This window comes from Monodelphis domestica, chromosome 1 (genome assembly GCF_027887165.1).
Source record: "Monodelphis domestica isolate mMonDom1 chromosome 1, mMonDom1.pri, whole genome shotgun sequence".
Classification (NCBI taxonomy): Eukaryota; Metazoa; Chordata; class Mammalia; order Didelphimorphia; family Didelphidae; genus Monodelphis; species Monodelphis domestica.
In genome coordinates this window covers 550,332,591-550,348,550 of record NC_077227.1, presented here as the reverse complement: position 1 = coordinate 550,348,550, position 15,960 = coordinate 550,332,591, and the positions used below count along the sequence as shown (strand labels likewise).

The window sequence follows — 15,960 nt, the reverse complement described above, 5'->3', positions numbered from 1 at the left end:
CAAATTGGGAAAAAATCTTCATAGAAACCTCTGACAAAGGTTTAATTACTCAAATTTATAAAGCGCTAAATCAATTGTACAAAAAATCAAGCCATTCTCTAATCAATAAATGGGCAAGGGACATGGATAGGCAGTTTTCAGATAAAGAAATCAAAACTATTAATAAGCACATGAAGAAGTGTTCTAAATCTCTTATAATCAGAGAGATGCAAATCAAAACAACTCTGAGGTATCACCTCACACCTAGCAGATTGGCTAACATGACAGCAGAGGAAAGCAGTGAATGCTGGAGGGGATGTGGCAAAGTAGGGACATTAATTCATTGCTGGTGGGGTTGTGAACTGATCCAACCATTCTGGAGGGCAATTTAGAACTATGCCCAAAGGGCAATAAAAGAATGTATACCCTTTGATCTAGCCATAGCACTGCTGGGTCTGTACCCCAAAGAGATAATGGGGAAAAAGACTTGTACAAGAATATTCATAGCTGCGCTCTTTGTGATGGCCAAAAATTGGAAAACGAGGGGATGCCCATCAATTGGAGAATGGCTGAGCAAATTGTGGTATATGTTGGTGATGGAATACTATTGTGCAAAAAGGAATAATAAAGTGGAGGAATTCGATGGAGACTGGAACAACCTCCAGGAAGTGATGCAGAGCGAGAGGAGCAGAACCAGGAGAACATTGTACACAGAGACTAATACACTGTGGTATAATCGAACGTAATGGACTTCTCCATTAGTGGCGGTGTAATGTCCCTGAACAATCTGCAGGGATCTAGGAGAAAAAACACTATCCATAAGCAGAGGACAAATTGTGGGAGTAGAAACACCGAGGAAAAGCAACTGCCTGACTACAGCGGTTGAGGGGACAGGTCAGAGGAGAGACTCTAAATGAACACTCTAATGCAAATACAACATGGCAATGGGTTCGAATCAAGAACACATGTGATACCCAGTGGAATCATGCATCGGCTATGGGGGGTGGGGGAGGAGGAAAAGAAAATGATCTTTGTCTTTAATGAATAATGCTTGGAAATGAACAAATAAAATATTATAAAAAATAAAGTCTTTATTCAACTTCTCTCTTCAAGTCTCAAGACTGAGAGACCCCACTGCTCTCCTCACTAGAGTCTTCTCTCCTCAGGAATTTCACTCCTGGGGCCCCTCCCCGTCGAGGTGATCAATTTCCTATACTCTTCAGTCTGGCACTTTTTCTCTAGTGCCAGCCTCTATCGCAAATCCTCCATTTCCTGTTGTTGTGCCACCCTGGCCCACGCCAGTTACTTATCTTCTATGTCTATTCTAATCTATCTATGCTACTTATTGTTCCCATCTAACCTCCCCCCTCCCAAAATAATAAATCTTATCCTAATCTCTCTATTTGCTAATCTAAATTCCTATTTTGTGCTAAGACTGAGTTGTGGTAAGAAGGTTAGGATTATGTGCCAATAAAAATTTTACAATATAACAATTTCTTAATACAAAAGCCATTCCTATTGCAATCAACATAAAATTCAAATCTTAAGTAATATTGAACTATCCTATGCCTTATATAATGCTAATTCCAGTGTAACAATTAATTACATTTATAGGTATATATATGCATATGTATATATGTACATATACATATTAACTTGTATCTAATGAAATCTGATTTATCCTGTCCCTATGTTACCTCTCTAGTTACAATATTCCCTTTTCCACCCTAAACTATTCTGTCCCTGTCTATTAATGATTAGTATTTTAACTCTCCTATCTATTCATATTACTGGATTAGATCATTATTATGCTATATATGTATATATGTGCATATATATATATACAAGTCTACTATTTGTACACATTTATATATCACAGCTCAAAGTTGGAAAGGACCTGAGATTTCATCTAATCCAATCTGTACCTGAACTTAATGGTACAGAAAATAGAGTGGTAGATTTGGAGCCAGAAAGATTTGGGTTAGAAAGTTGCCTCTTCTACTTATTTGCTATATCACAATGGTTTGAATATTTCACTTTTCTAAGTCTCATTTTCCTTATTTATTAAATTCCCATTTAATAACTGAGTAATTCCTCCCTCACAGGGTTGTTTTAAAGATCAAGTAAGATCAATTACAAGAATCTCTATGTAAATCTTAAAGTTCAAGGTAAATGTCACTTACATTATGTTTATCTATTATATATCAATATAGAATCCAATAAGATATAGTATCAAATGAGGTGATATGAATGAAACACTTAAATTGATTTTTATGAACATTTGAATATATGAAAACATGAATAATTGAATATTAACAATTTTGTATGTATGCATATGTGTATTGTGGAGAATAGAGAAAATATAAGAAAATGCATGCAAAGGACAGAAGCTGGAGATGGGCCAGCTGTCAATCAAAGGAAAATTCCATTTGGAATATTACTGGGAAAAGCAGTTTGGAGCCAAGCCAATGGTGACTGTTTTGAAGGTCTTTGGGCTGATGGTGGTAACCCTGAAGGAAGAAGCTAGGTTTATCTCTTGGACTTGGGATAATCAAGTTGGAGGTGGCTTGGCTGATTTGAAGGCAGAAGAAGGATAATAGTCCATATAGCTCTCTCTGACTGACTCTGTTTCATGTTAGTGACTGTATTGCCATTTCTCTCAATATCCTCCAACCTAACACTCATTGTAGATAATAGGGAAATCCTACTCCTCTTACCTTATCCTCCATCTTTCCTGTTTTTCCCAATAAACCCTTACTTGAGATAAAGAAGAGAAAAGAGTATTTCCTCTGAAACATAGCTCACCCTGAGTGACTTAGAAGTAGGCTGAAGAAGAGGAAGGGGAAACTGAAGGGAAGAAGAGGGGAGGAACGGAGACTGGAAGAGGGAGGAAGGGAGGTATAAAACAGAGGAGGGTAGGCAAAAAGAAGATAACTACCTGATCCATTAGTTAGCTAGTATACCATCAAATATACCCTCCAAATATCATCTATTACAGTTATGCAAATACAATTATAGACATACATATTTATTTATAATGACAATGGATACAGTATAGTGCAGAGACATCAAATATGTGTCCCACATCTGTCACTGTGGCCCTCAATCCTCCCCAGTCTGGGTTGTGCCAGGTTAAAACGTAACTGGAAAATATTTAACACGATAAACAAAAAAACAATGGAACACATATAATGTCAGCATGTGGTTTTCTAAGTCAATATTCAGCCCATAAGATCCGTTATGTATGGTTCAGGGATCTCCCTTTCTGTCTGGGTTGGAGACAAGTTCAGGTTTAGCACAGAGCCTGGCCCCAAGTAAGTACTTAATAAATGTACTGACTGACTGATCACTGGTGTCCTGGACAGAGTCAAAGAGTAGAGAGCTGGCCTTGGAGATAAGAGGGAAGACTTGGGCTCCCATGCTAGCTAATAAGGGCTGCTTATTGTGGTAGATACACATATGCCTTCTGTTACATATCTATAGCTGAGGTGTGGGAGAGAATACTTAAACAACACAGGCAGTGTTTCCAACATTCTGGGGGCTGAAAGAATTCTATGAACATGTGTGCCATGGTGGGTGAGAGAAGAATGCGGACAAACGACTCTCAGAACAATCCCTTGTTAACAAGACTTTTCCTCCTGGAAAAACATTAAGCCCAAACTATTTTAGGAGAAGAGCTATTGGGTACCTTCTACATGGTAGCAGAGGGTCCTGGGGGGTAATATGATTCTAGCTCAACAGTGGTTTTCCTACTAAAAGTAATGCCCCTGGGGAAATGACGTACCATCTGGTGATTCCTAACTTATACTCACAACAGCAGGTTTGGGGGTGTCAGTGGCACCTCTGACTGATTTTAGCTGCCAGTCTGCTGCCCATTTCAAGAATAACACAGCTGCATCTAAATTCCAAAATTATACAGTGGGTTCAATCCTGCCTCCTCTTTTTGCCATTGTAGTAAAGGCATTCTTTCCTAGTAGTACAACAATCCTCATTTTTTAAGGTAAGGGGAGGGTTAAAATGCCCAACAATACAGTTCTTTGTGTAATAGTAAGGGCAGAAGCTTTACAAACTTGAACAAGTATAACAATGAGTAAAAAAATTATATTATGCTCCTAGACAAAACTTTTATACCCTCATACTTCTCCTCTCCTCCCTTAAATATTTATCTGCACCAGCGAAAAAAGTTTGAAAGAACTTTGGAAAGATCCTTGCCTTGAGACTCCTCTATTTCTTAACTGACAAAATTGAGTTCATATATGTATCTATGGCACACAAAGGGAAGATAGGCTGGTCATTAAAATATTGTATTGAATGGACACAGATCTTTTTTGAAGAAAATCACCAGTAAGTACAACTCATTTTCATTTTAGTGTTTACTGAATTGTGCTTATTGTGAACTGTTTCTCCCTATTTTGATTTAAAGTAACAACTATTTTATCAGTCATCCCTGCTAAAATTATAATCAACAACATGGATATTTGGAAAAAAGCAAGAAAATATAACAAATATTAAGGGGCAACCAATGGTTAGGCCAAGTATCACATTAGTTTGATGGATGAGTGGCATCATTAATTTGGGTACAAATCACATACTGCTCTACTGGGTGCAAATCTCAATCCCTATATAATCTTTCTTCCTATTTTTCTTCTCCATGCATTTCTGGAAATCTCCTACAAATGACTTATACAATCCACTGATCCTTTCAATTTTTTAATTTCAGGGGATGATGGTGAGGATTCCTGTGCAAAGTTTGTGCTCTCCATTGCATTCAATATATGACCAGCCTATTTTTTCCTTTCCAATTGTACTTTTCCTTATTGCACCCTAAAATATTGAAAGACCCGCAGGAAGGCCTCTGAAGCATTGTGTGTATGTTCTGTTGAGCATTCATTGAAAAGCCATAGACTAAAAGTGTAGCAGATGAGAAAGTTTGTAGAGTTTGTAATGGTAAAAGTCCTTACATCATACTTACTGAAATAGCAAAGTAATCATCTTTACTAAATGGAGAGTAAGGCAAGAGGTCATTTTTTTGTTGATTTCTTGTTCTAATATTATTTTCAGTTACTCTAGTAAACTATCTTCTCTTTTTAGGACTACTTTGTGCCACCAAGAGAGTCCTATGTACCCACATTTCTACTCTTCAAAAACAATACTATTTCTACCCATCTTATAAATTAGAAAACCATTTATACCAACATTGATTAAATCTTTACAAACTACTACCTCATACATTCTTACATTAATTATTACTTTCAATTATAAGGATCTCTAACTTAAATGGTATGTATTAAATAGATCATCACTCCTCTATAACGTAATACATGGTCTTTAAGAATTGTTATGATAAAAAGAAATCAGCATTCTTTGGCTAACTCAGTGATGACTCTTTCCAAGTAATTAGGTTCAATCTCAGATGATAATCCATCAATGAGCCTATTCTCAGAGGTTTACCAAGTTGGGGAGGCCCTGTATTCCATAAGCCTTAGGGAGGAGTCACTTTTCAAAGGAGGTAAAAATTAATGCTATATACATTGACCCAATTTAAGTTATTCTAAGAACTCCCTATTATTACATTGTAATTCACAACAAGAGTGTTAAAAAGTTGGCTGCATTAGTGATAGTCATGTCTTCTGTGGCCTTTGATAGGAACACATTTACCCCCTTAAATTCACACCTTCATCCAACACCAGATGTATCCTCCTCTCCTATCTGAAAATGTTCTCTCTCATGGCTTAAGGATAATTACTTGCTGCCATTTCCTCCTTCACTTTATTTTGGTAGCTACATAGCATTTGGAGAAGAAAACCGAATGAACAATAGCAGGGAAAAAATTGTGTTGCATTACATTGTACTGTGTATCCCAGCATGAATACCAGGGTGTGAATTACTACCACTGTTGTTGGCTTTTAGCATTTTTGTTATTCTGGGGAGGGGTTGGATCTCATTTTGCCATGTGTAGGTTTACACACACAAATCCCTGTGTACTCAGGTGAGGCAATCCCCCTTGGGATTATATTTAATTTGATTTCAGATCTCACACAATTTTCAGTTTGATTTAAGGATTACATTTTCAGGCAGGCAGAGTGAAATATCCTTGAAAATACTGGAAATATTTTCCCCTCCCCTCTGGTTCTTTTAGGTTTCTCTGTTCTTGCCCTGACGTGCACAGCGATAACACTGTGTTGCATGTTGCCTTCTTACTGCCCTAGCATAGACACTGTCTGTGATCAGTCCCAGCTGGCTGGCTCATGTGATAACAACAAGGCTTGTCTGTGGACCAGCATGTCTGTGAATTACAATTTATATATCCTGTTGCTTGATTTTTACAACTGCTGAAATTTGGAAAGCAAGTTAGAAGAGAAGCTCCTCTGTAAAAAAAAATTGTAGTTTTTTAATAAACGTTGAATTCAGATCAGTGTAATATGGTGATCTACAAACTTTCACTTTTAAGAAGGTCATTTTAAAAAGACCGACAGATCACTTTCTGACAGAAGCTAATATGAACCTGCCACCTCAACAGTATGTTGCAATAATCTTTCTAAACAAACTTGGGACTCTATTTATAATGTTCACTTCATCCTCTATTCTATTGTTAGTAGAGTGCATCTATAGAATAAAGACAGACTATGGGAAAGCGTATCTCCATAGGGTAAAAACTCAGCATTTAGAAGAGACTGAATAAATAGAAATAACTAAAAAATAGTTGAAATAAGGAAGTGAAAATGTGAACATAATTTGCACATGTGCTGCCATCTTATGTTGATCTTCATGTATATCATTACAAAAATCAAAGAGTAAGCTTTATATGAATCAAAGGAATGCAAGACTAATCACAAAGACACCAGAAGAATGGTCTTCGGATTAGTATGAAGACCTTAAAATTTTTATCCATGGATTTTCTCTGAAAATATGTGACTTAATATGCCCTTTTTCAAAATGTCCCAATCTCACAGTTCAAAAGCAAGCTCTAACTTCTGACCTACTTGTTAGAGAACATTTTTCATTTTTTTAACCTAGTAAAGTCTTGTGTGTGTTTCACATATACTAGAGTATTTTCAGTAAAAATATACAGTCATCTTCAGAATAATTCATGATAGAATTATAATTATGTTATGAAAAGCATTAAATTCATCTAGGCTTCTTTTCTCCCTATCTATTCATCAATAAAATAATTATTAAGCACCTATGACATACCAGAAAAAGCACTTATCCTAAAGGAGTTTATATTCCCATGAAAATGATAATCTAACAAAACAAAATTTATTAGAACTCTCCAAGCAAACAACATGACTTGTAGGAAGTATTAACAACTTTGTGGGTCTCAACACACAAAGTAAAGAAGTTATTTTCCAGACCAGATAAATATGCTATTATTTGTGTGCCTTCTTAATCTTGAATAAATATACATAGAACTTTTTTCCAGGAAAAGTAATTGGAATATATAAAATAATAGTATATGACCCACAACACTATTTCTCTCTTTCTCCCTCTCTCTCTGTCTCATTCTGTCTCTGTCTCTGTCTCTGTCTCTCTCTGTTTCTCTTTCATTTTATTTTTATCCAGACATGATTTCACTGGTGAGGGAAATTTTAGGTATGGAAGTTCCCTCCACATATCCTTCCTTGGGAACTCAATATCTTAGATACTCTCTTGGGGACACTGAGAGGTTTATTTCCTTGATCTTAATATATAGGGAGTATGTATTATAGATAGGACTCAATTCCATGTCTTTCTATATCCAAGACCATCCCTCTAACCACTATGTAATGCTACTTTTCTTACCATTTCTGAAGACTCTTGGTGTAAAATTTTTGATTATTATAGAACACAAGCTTAGTTTCTGAGTTTTAATAAAAATTAATGTGGCACAGTGAACATGCCAAAGATCTATCTATTCTCTTGAGAAATAGGATCTCCTTGCCTTTCAGCCACAAAAGGGAGCAATTTAAAGTGTTCCCCCAATGTGAAGTTTGAGACAGATAATTATCATTTCTAAACTCAGTTCTACTTACACACTCAAGTCTAGAAGCTGCAGGTTCATAACTTACAATTGCAATAATCTAATGACATGGATTTTTAGCAACTGGAAAATTACAAACAAGAGTCACCAAGAAAACTTATGTTTGTTAAACACATAAATACAAAAACTCCTCCATCATTAACATATTTGCCAACTAATCATTTCTGGAGTGAATGTTGGACACTCCTTACATTTACATGATATACAATATTATCAACCAAGGGAAACCAATCTTGGACTTTTTTTTTTTGTTCCTTTGACAGCCCAAAGAACTTCATTGCATCATGGTCCACCAGGATTCAGCATTCATTCCTGCTCTATATAACTTTAGTATCAAGAACAATACATGCATCATCTAATTTAACTGCAAATGACTCTTTTTAGCATGAATTGACTGTTTAAAGAGAATGCACAACAAAACTCTTAACTGCCTCATGGAATCTTTGGTGCACTCCATAGAAAAAGATTTAACTGGTTACCAAAAGTTGTTAACAAAAGGAATAAGATGTAGAGGAAATGAACTCTCAGTGAACACTAAATTGTTACATTGAGGGCAGGTGTACCTGAAATCCCTTGGTGAGGTGATTCAACTTGGTCCAGACTTTGTTTTCAGAGGTTGTCAAGGGTCAGCAGATGGGATTTCACCAATTTTTCTCCAAACACATTTTCTAACAAGAAAAAGAAAAAAGTGTGTAATAACACAAAGAAATATGAGGAAAAGCTAAAAGAAAAATTCTCTTTTGAACTCTTTTAGGTTCACAACAAAGAATTATGCTTAAAATAGGTAACTACATTTGGATAAATTGTAAATATATTTAGTTGGGAACACTGCTTTGGAAAGATATTAATATATCAGAGGAGAATACTTGAAATGTGTATTTCATTGAATCCAGAAAATTTTAAGTACTTAAAAACCCTCTAAAGAGTTTGATTTGTCATTCTATATGCTACTATGCAAGTAGCAGCCAACCTCTGAACCCATAACCCCTTTTTTTCATCAATACAATTGATTGTTAAATGAATAAACGGAACACATTTTAGCTGTTCTATTCATTCTTTCAAGTAAACATGAACACCCAGAACACAATAAGGACTGTTCCTGGTGATAATGTTTCATGTCATCAAATCAGTATTATCAGAACTGAAAAACAATGTTTTCACTGATGTGTATTCTGCTTTTCATTTATACTCTCAGGTATTTTTGTTCAGAATTTGGTATTAGTGGCAGTTGTAATTAAAATAAAATATACTTGTATTACACAGAAAACGCCAGAAACCTCCCCAAGAACTTGCTTCTTTAAAAAAAGGATGTAACTAGGAACTAAGCAGAGAGCGGGTAAAATGGCTAGGTAGGGCATTGGTTGTTAGCGCTATTGTTTCTGGTGCAGACCTCCAAATTCAAAGATACTCATTAAATTGAGTATGTGGCAATAACAGACGAAGTGTTAATGGGGCAGCAGTGGAGTGTGTCAGGAAAATGAAGAGACCCTTAGGGGCTCACCATGCTGTTTATGATCAGCTAAATTCAGCAGCATTACCATAAATCCTCTAAAAGATACTGTACTAGACTTCTTGCAGGTTACCTTGTAATAAAGAACATATTCAGAGTGCTTAGCAACTGGAGTTTGAAATAAGATAACACATTATTTCCTATGAAATAAAAAAACTGCCTATAAAAATGCAACCATAATGAATTTTATTATTTTCCTTAATAAGACTTTACTAAAACAGACATAAAGAGCAAAATCTTTTTCTAAAAAAATATGCAAATGAAGATTGAAAGAGTTCTAAAATACACTGAGAAGTAGACAGAGGTCACAGATTGGGTTAGAGTTTGAAGTATTTTTAAAATGTTTTGAGTTATATCTTTCAAAAGTTTTTCATAGCATTTCTGAAGTACTATGCTGACTATTTTAAGATTCTGGAATGGATTTAAAGACTCAAACAGAGGCATAGATGCTCAGATTTCTAAGAAAATTGAGAGTGTGTCTAATTCAAATCATATTAAAGCAACAACTTCTATAAAAATATTTTACCTGATAAATGGTCAGTTAGTTTTGAGGGCCTCTACCAAAAGTGATCTAAGAACTATTCACATCAGTAAAGAAACTGTAAACCCCTTGAAAACAGGGATTATGCCCCTGCATCCCTTACAATACCTAGAAGAATGGGTAAAAGAATAAAGTATATTCTTGGATATTGATTGGTTGATCATCTGTTTTTAGTAAAACTTATCAAATACTAGGAGTATTCAACTCATACTTCTTCTCTTCCTATACCTCTTCTTAGCCCAAATGTGACCTGCAAAAAATCTGAATGCATATTATAATCATACTTTCAATAAGAAAATAACAACCCAAGTGATATAGGCAAAGTGAAGTGATTTCTTGCAAAAATAAAATATTTTTAGGGTAACGTAATGAAATTATTTTTCATTATGTGCTTATATATTTTGCTTAAAAAAAGCTAATTTGAGAACATTGGACTATATTTTGGACAATATTTTAAGTTCACTTTTCTCTATACTTCCAATCAATAAAAGGAATATTATAATTAAATTTATACATATAACTTAGATTGTATATATGTTTTAAAAATTAATTTTTAAGGCATGCACTATAGCCAGTACACAGTTAACTCAGTTCTCTTTGCATTTTACAAGTTAAGTCTTACATAGTGATCAATTGTGTAGTTTGGTGTTACTTGGGCATGCTCATATCAGCAATTATCAAAGAACCATTAAGCTCAATAGATAGAAAATATATACTAAAAGAGGTAGTTGAAACAGACATTTTGCATAGTTTTGGACAAATAATAGTTTTATGAGACAGTATAATGCCATGGAAAGAGTCTTAGACTAAGGACGTAGCCCTCCACTTGAGTTATGGTTAATTGTTAGAATGAGATCTATGAACATTAAAGGATGCAGGTGACCAATAGGTATCCCTGCTGGACAAAACAATAGGCATTTAAGAATGGGGGACATTATCCAATGGTGGACAAGAATTGCTAAGGATTGGATGGCATGGGTGTGTTGAGATGGGCATTGATGGAAGAAGGGTCCACACCAATGAGATCAGGGATAGATTAGGTTTCTGAAGGGTTGACCTTTGTCTACCCATTAAAATTATTCAGGCCTCAGTTTCCTTATTTGTACAATGAGAGTAATAATACTTTCACTAATTCCCTTACAGGAAAACTTCTATGTAAATAAGAGAGGATGAATGAGAAGTCTGGAGGAATTGAGATGATTACAAGTGAAGGGAATGTCCATGTTACGGTGATTAAGGAGCTCCCACAGCAATGAAGTAAGTTCAGGACATTTACTTTGCCATCTTTATTCTGCAGTCAATGCACATTTATAGTTTTAAACTTTTAAGTGGCACTATAGTTTACTTGGTGGATTCATTTCTCTCTTAGCATTGCCTCTACTTCAATATGGCTAGGCTATCACTATAACACTATAAGGCAATCTCTAATGAGTGACCTCATTCATTGGAGCATAAAGTAGCATACTAAATTCTTACTTTGGCAGCAAGATTTAACTTTCTGTTTAAATCCTCTTCTCATCAGTTATTTTAGGCCTTTCATAAGGCATCTTTCTTTTTTCCCCAAATAAAGTTCGTTTTGCATTAAGAAAAAACAATTATGGTGCTCTTTCCTCCCTATCCATTCATCCTTGCCCACTCTTTTAAAATCTAACAAAGACTGTGGCATGTAGTATTGATAGTTTCGGAAAACACTTATTTTTACCTAAAATATCTTTAGAATGTTGATATTAAAAAGGTGATCATGTAATAATCTTCTCCTTAGACTTATAACACTGAAAGATAAAAAACAGATAATTTCCTCTGTATTCTTCCAATGCTGTAATTATAAGTATATAAAATCCTTCCTTAAAATCTGAAAATAAAACAGAACTCTCAGACTAATACCCATTAAAGCAAAATTGGAATATGTCAACTAGTTATAACATGTAGACACAAAAGTACCTCCTCATTGTATACAGGAGCCTCACTAGAATGCTGTCCTCATGATCTGTGGCATGGGCCACTTCATAATGAGGCTTTTTTGCACTCTGACACTGACCATTCCTTCATTAGTATCTAATGTAAACTAAAGCACTGTTATAATCAGTTAGAGTGGATTACAGATGAAATATGATATCCAGACCTTCAATTAAAACTATGTCCATGCCATAGTCTTGGGTTTAGATTTTATCCTAAAGTTCCTTTTTTTCCATAATTTTTCACTGTCTGAGTACTAACAACTATGAGAATTAGAAAAGGCCTTTTATAGAAAATAATATTCTAAATGAGCTATGAATAAGCTATAGATTATAAGAGGTAGTTACGATGAAGGAATACATTGAGAATGGGGTATAGACTGTATTTAGATTAGAGTTGGGATGGAGAATGGAAAGTAGTAGGGACAGATGGAGTGTTTTGTACGTGAAATTCAAAGTTTGTTTGGAGAACAAAGAGTAGGAAATTTAATATAATTAGACAAAGAAAATGAGTTAGGTTATCTTAAGAGGGAAATGGGGAGAAAACAGAAGAAATACAATACACAGTTGTACCTAAATTTTGAGATTCTTTTTAAAAAATGGTTTTTGTCTTTGTATCTTTCCCAGGGTCTAACTTAGAGAATTCCATCATAATAGGTGCTTAATTGAAAAAAATGGATTTTTACATTGTACATAATTTCTGACTTTTATTTTTCTAACCTTTATCATACATATGCTTAGTGCTTTGCACTATTTTCAGGAGCACTTTTGACAGGAAAATTGCAATTTATTTATTTACTCAAGACTCTGACACAGTAGTTGATGGAAGTGTGTGTCCAATAATTTGGCAGGTGATTTTTATATTTTCCAGGACCATTTTTAAAATTTTATGACAGCAGAATGAAGTTTATCTTATGAGAAGGATATCTCATTCTCATAACAGCTTCTAGATTCCACATTCCCAAGCCGTGATATATAGATAGACCTTGACCTTTAACTGTAACTAATGTCATTAATTCCAATCACAATAATAATCATAATCCTAGATATCTTTTATATAGAGATCTTTAAGGTTTATAAAACACTTCACATAATAAATGTCATATAGCCTTCATGGAAGCTGTGAGATGTAGATACTATAGGTGAAATTATTTCCATTTTTTATGTATGCACACCAGCGCTTAGAGAAATTAAGAGAATTGTCCACGATCTCACAATTAGAAAGTATCAAAGGCAGGTTTGAAACCATATCTGCCAGTCTCCAAGATCAAAACTTTATCCACAGTGCCACTATGCTAAAGTTAGCTACTCTGTCAGCAAATAAATGAGTATCCTTCAGGCAAATTAAAAACAGTGATGTACAGACAATATAATCCAGATTTTGACTACTAGTTTTTTCACTCTTTTTTTAAATCAGAGAATACAGATACTCTTTTCATTTGCTTCCTTGCCTGGTTTCAACTCTACAGAACAAGTTGATCCTCAGCATAAGTTCATCATTTCTAAACTCATGATCATGCTGTTAACTGAAACCTTATTAATTCGACTCCCCTCAAATTCCTTTCCCTTCTGTTTGGAGGGCTAGGCAGTGAGGAGCCAAACTCCTCACTGGAGCCAAACTCCTAATAGTTTCTTTTAGAGAAGTCAGATATAAGACTAAGTTCACTGCACTTTATATCTGCTTCCTTCCCTGATTTCAACTGCATGGAACAAGATGCTCCTACATCAGGTATCCTTTGCTTCCCCCTTCCCATCACTTCCATGCCTCCTTTTGTATGCTGTCTCCCTTTTTGATTGTAAGTTCATTGAGGGCAAGGACTATCTTTTTAAAAAATTAATTGTATCCACAGTGCTTAGCCTGGCACAGAGAAAATGCTTAATAGATGTTTATTGGATTAGATTTATAGGAAAAATCAATTATCACAAGAGCAAAGAGAAAAAATTTTAAGTTAAAATTTTTTAAAGATTTATGGAAGAAAATGAAAAAACATTGTTGAAATTTGATAGCCATTTACTATTTTCATAATCTGTAAATATTCATTATGGAGAAAATATTACTAAAGTTGGCATTTAAAAAATCAGTATCTATATGAGTAGGAATGTATAGTTTGATTCATATCACAGAAATCTCATACATGTAGAGTTCCATGCCCATAAAATTAGTGACTTGCCTTTAAATCCCAGCATGTAGAAGTTTGTTCACAACAATTCCATTTTTTTTACCTCACAAAAAGAGAAAATAAATTTCATAAATCCAGGAGAAAAAAAATACGCGGAAATAAAATGGAGGCAATTTATATAAAGAACCAGTGGCTTATCAGAAAAGAAAATACTCAACTTTGACATAGAAAATCCCCTTTGGAAACTGAACTAGACTACAGAGTATAAACAATGACTGCATATACTATGTTTTCTTAGAATCAAATTGAGTTCAGGTGCAAGAAAGCTCACTAACCAGTTGCCAAAAGAAGTTCACAATGTATTAAGAAAGCATGCTTGCACAGCTCATTTGGAAAGATGAGAGGCATTTCTCAAAGGGCATCATGAAATTTATTTCCAAGAAATCTGAGAAATATATAGTTCATTGAATTGACAAAGGCATGCTTTTATTTTCAGAGCACATATAAGGATTAATTCTCTAGAAGACCTGTCAGTGGTAAAGACTAAATCTGCAAAAAGAGACAGAATTTTTATTTGACACTACATTGCAAAGGCATTAAATGGGGACCACATGACAAGTGTGATTGGCTTATAGATTTACACTTTGAAACTATGAGGCCATGTTGGTAGTTTATACCACTGCCAAACAAATTAAAAGTCTTGCCCCACATGGCTATTTGTGGTTATTCAGTTATGTCCAACTCTTTGTAATCCCATGGCCATTACTGTTTATGAGGTTTTCTTGGAAAAGATACTGAAATGGTTTGCCATTTCCTTCTCCAATATATTAAAGCAATTTAAGACAAAGGTTGAAAGTCTTGCTCAGGAATACCCAGCTATTGCCTGAGGCTGGATTTGAACTCCCGTCTTCTTGACTCCAGGCCTAGTGCTCTGTCTACTGAGCAATCTAGCTGCTATTGGTAACCCTCTGTAAAAGACTATATGTATAGCATCTCTGTTGAAGTATCTATGGTAAATAAATTATTTTTTTTCTTTCAAGGCTCCGGTCAAGAACCACATCATCCATACTGATTTCTCTGCTACTCTAGCAGTATTTATCTCCCTCCTTGAGTTTCTCTGTGATCTTATGCATTTATCTTATTCTAATTACTATTATATTTAATAGTGGATGTATCTTATCTCTAATAAGGCAATAAGCTCCTGAAAGGCAGGAATTATGACTTTCTCTGTTAAGATAATTAGGTCTTAAAAGTATACCTCTAATTAATATATGCTGGATTGAATTGAATTTTATTGAACCCATTTCTACTAATTTATCCAGTTGATTCTTCTCTTGGTAAACATCTTCTAAAATCAGTAGGTCGGCCTAAATCAAGCTATGTAAGGATGCACTATGCCCATTCTTTCCTATCCTATCTCACCCCCCACAATACCTAAGTCATTCTTAGGTCTCATCATTGGTATTGAGATCACTTCTTAATACATCTTCCTGACTTTGTTACTTTCTAATCTAATCCATTCTACAGAATATTAAAAAATCAATGTTTATTTTTTAAAGCTTTTATCATATCACTAGCCTTTTCAAGAAATAACATTAACTATCAGTATGAATTTCTTAAGTTGCTATTCAGGAACACCATGATAAGTACAGTAGAGAAAGCAATAGATTTGGACCAGAAAATCCAAATCTGTTTACATCTATGGCTTTGGGGAAATTATTTCATGTCTGAAATTTAGCTTTAGTTTTCTCATCTGTAAAATAAGGAGTTTTATCAAATGAACACTAAGTTCTATTCTAATTGTAAAACTTTTAATACTATGACTTTCATCATCT

General features: G+C 34.7%; 1 protein-coding gene across 26 annotated transcripts in view; it reads right to left on the bottom strand.

The window, feature by feature from the left end:
* Positions 1-15,960, bottom strand: part of MYT1L (myelin transcription factor 1 like) — a 730,943-nt gene that overhangs the window by 518,024 nt on the left and 196,959 nt on the right. For all 26 annotated transcript variants that reach the window (XM_056813380.1, XM_056813371.1, XM_056813377.1 and 23 more), the window contains one exon: positions 8,563-8,667. The gene's annotated coding sequence lies outside the window, so the exon portion shown is untranslated. The remainder of the gene's footprint in view (positions 1-8,562; positions 8,668-15,960) is intronic.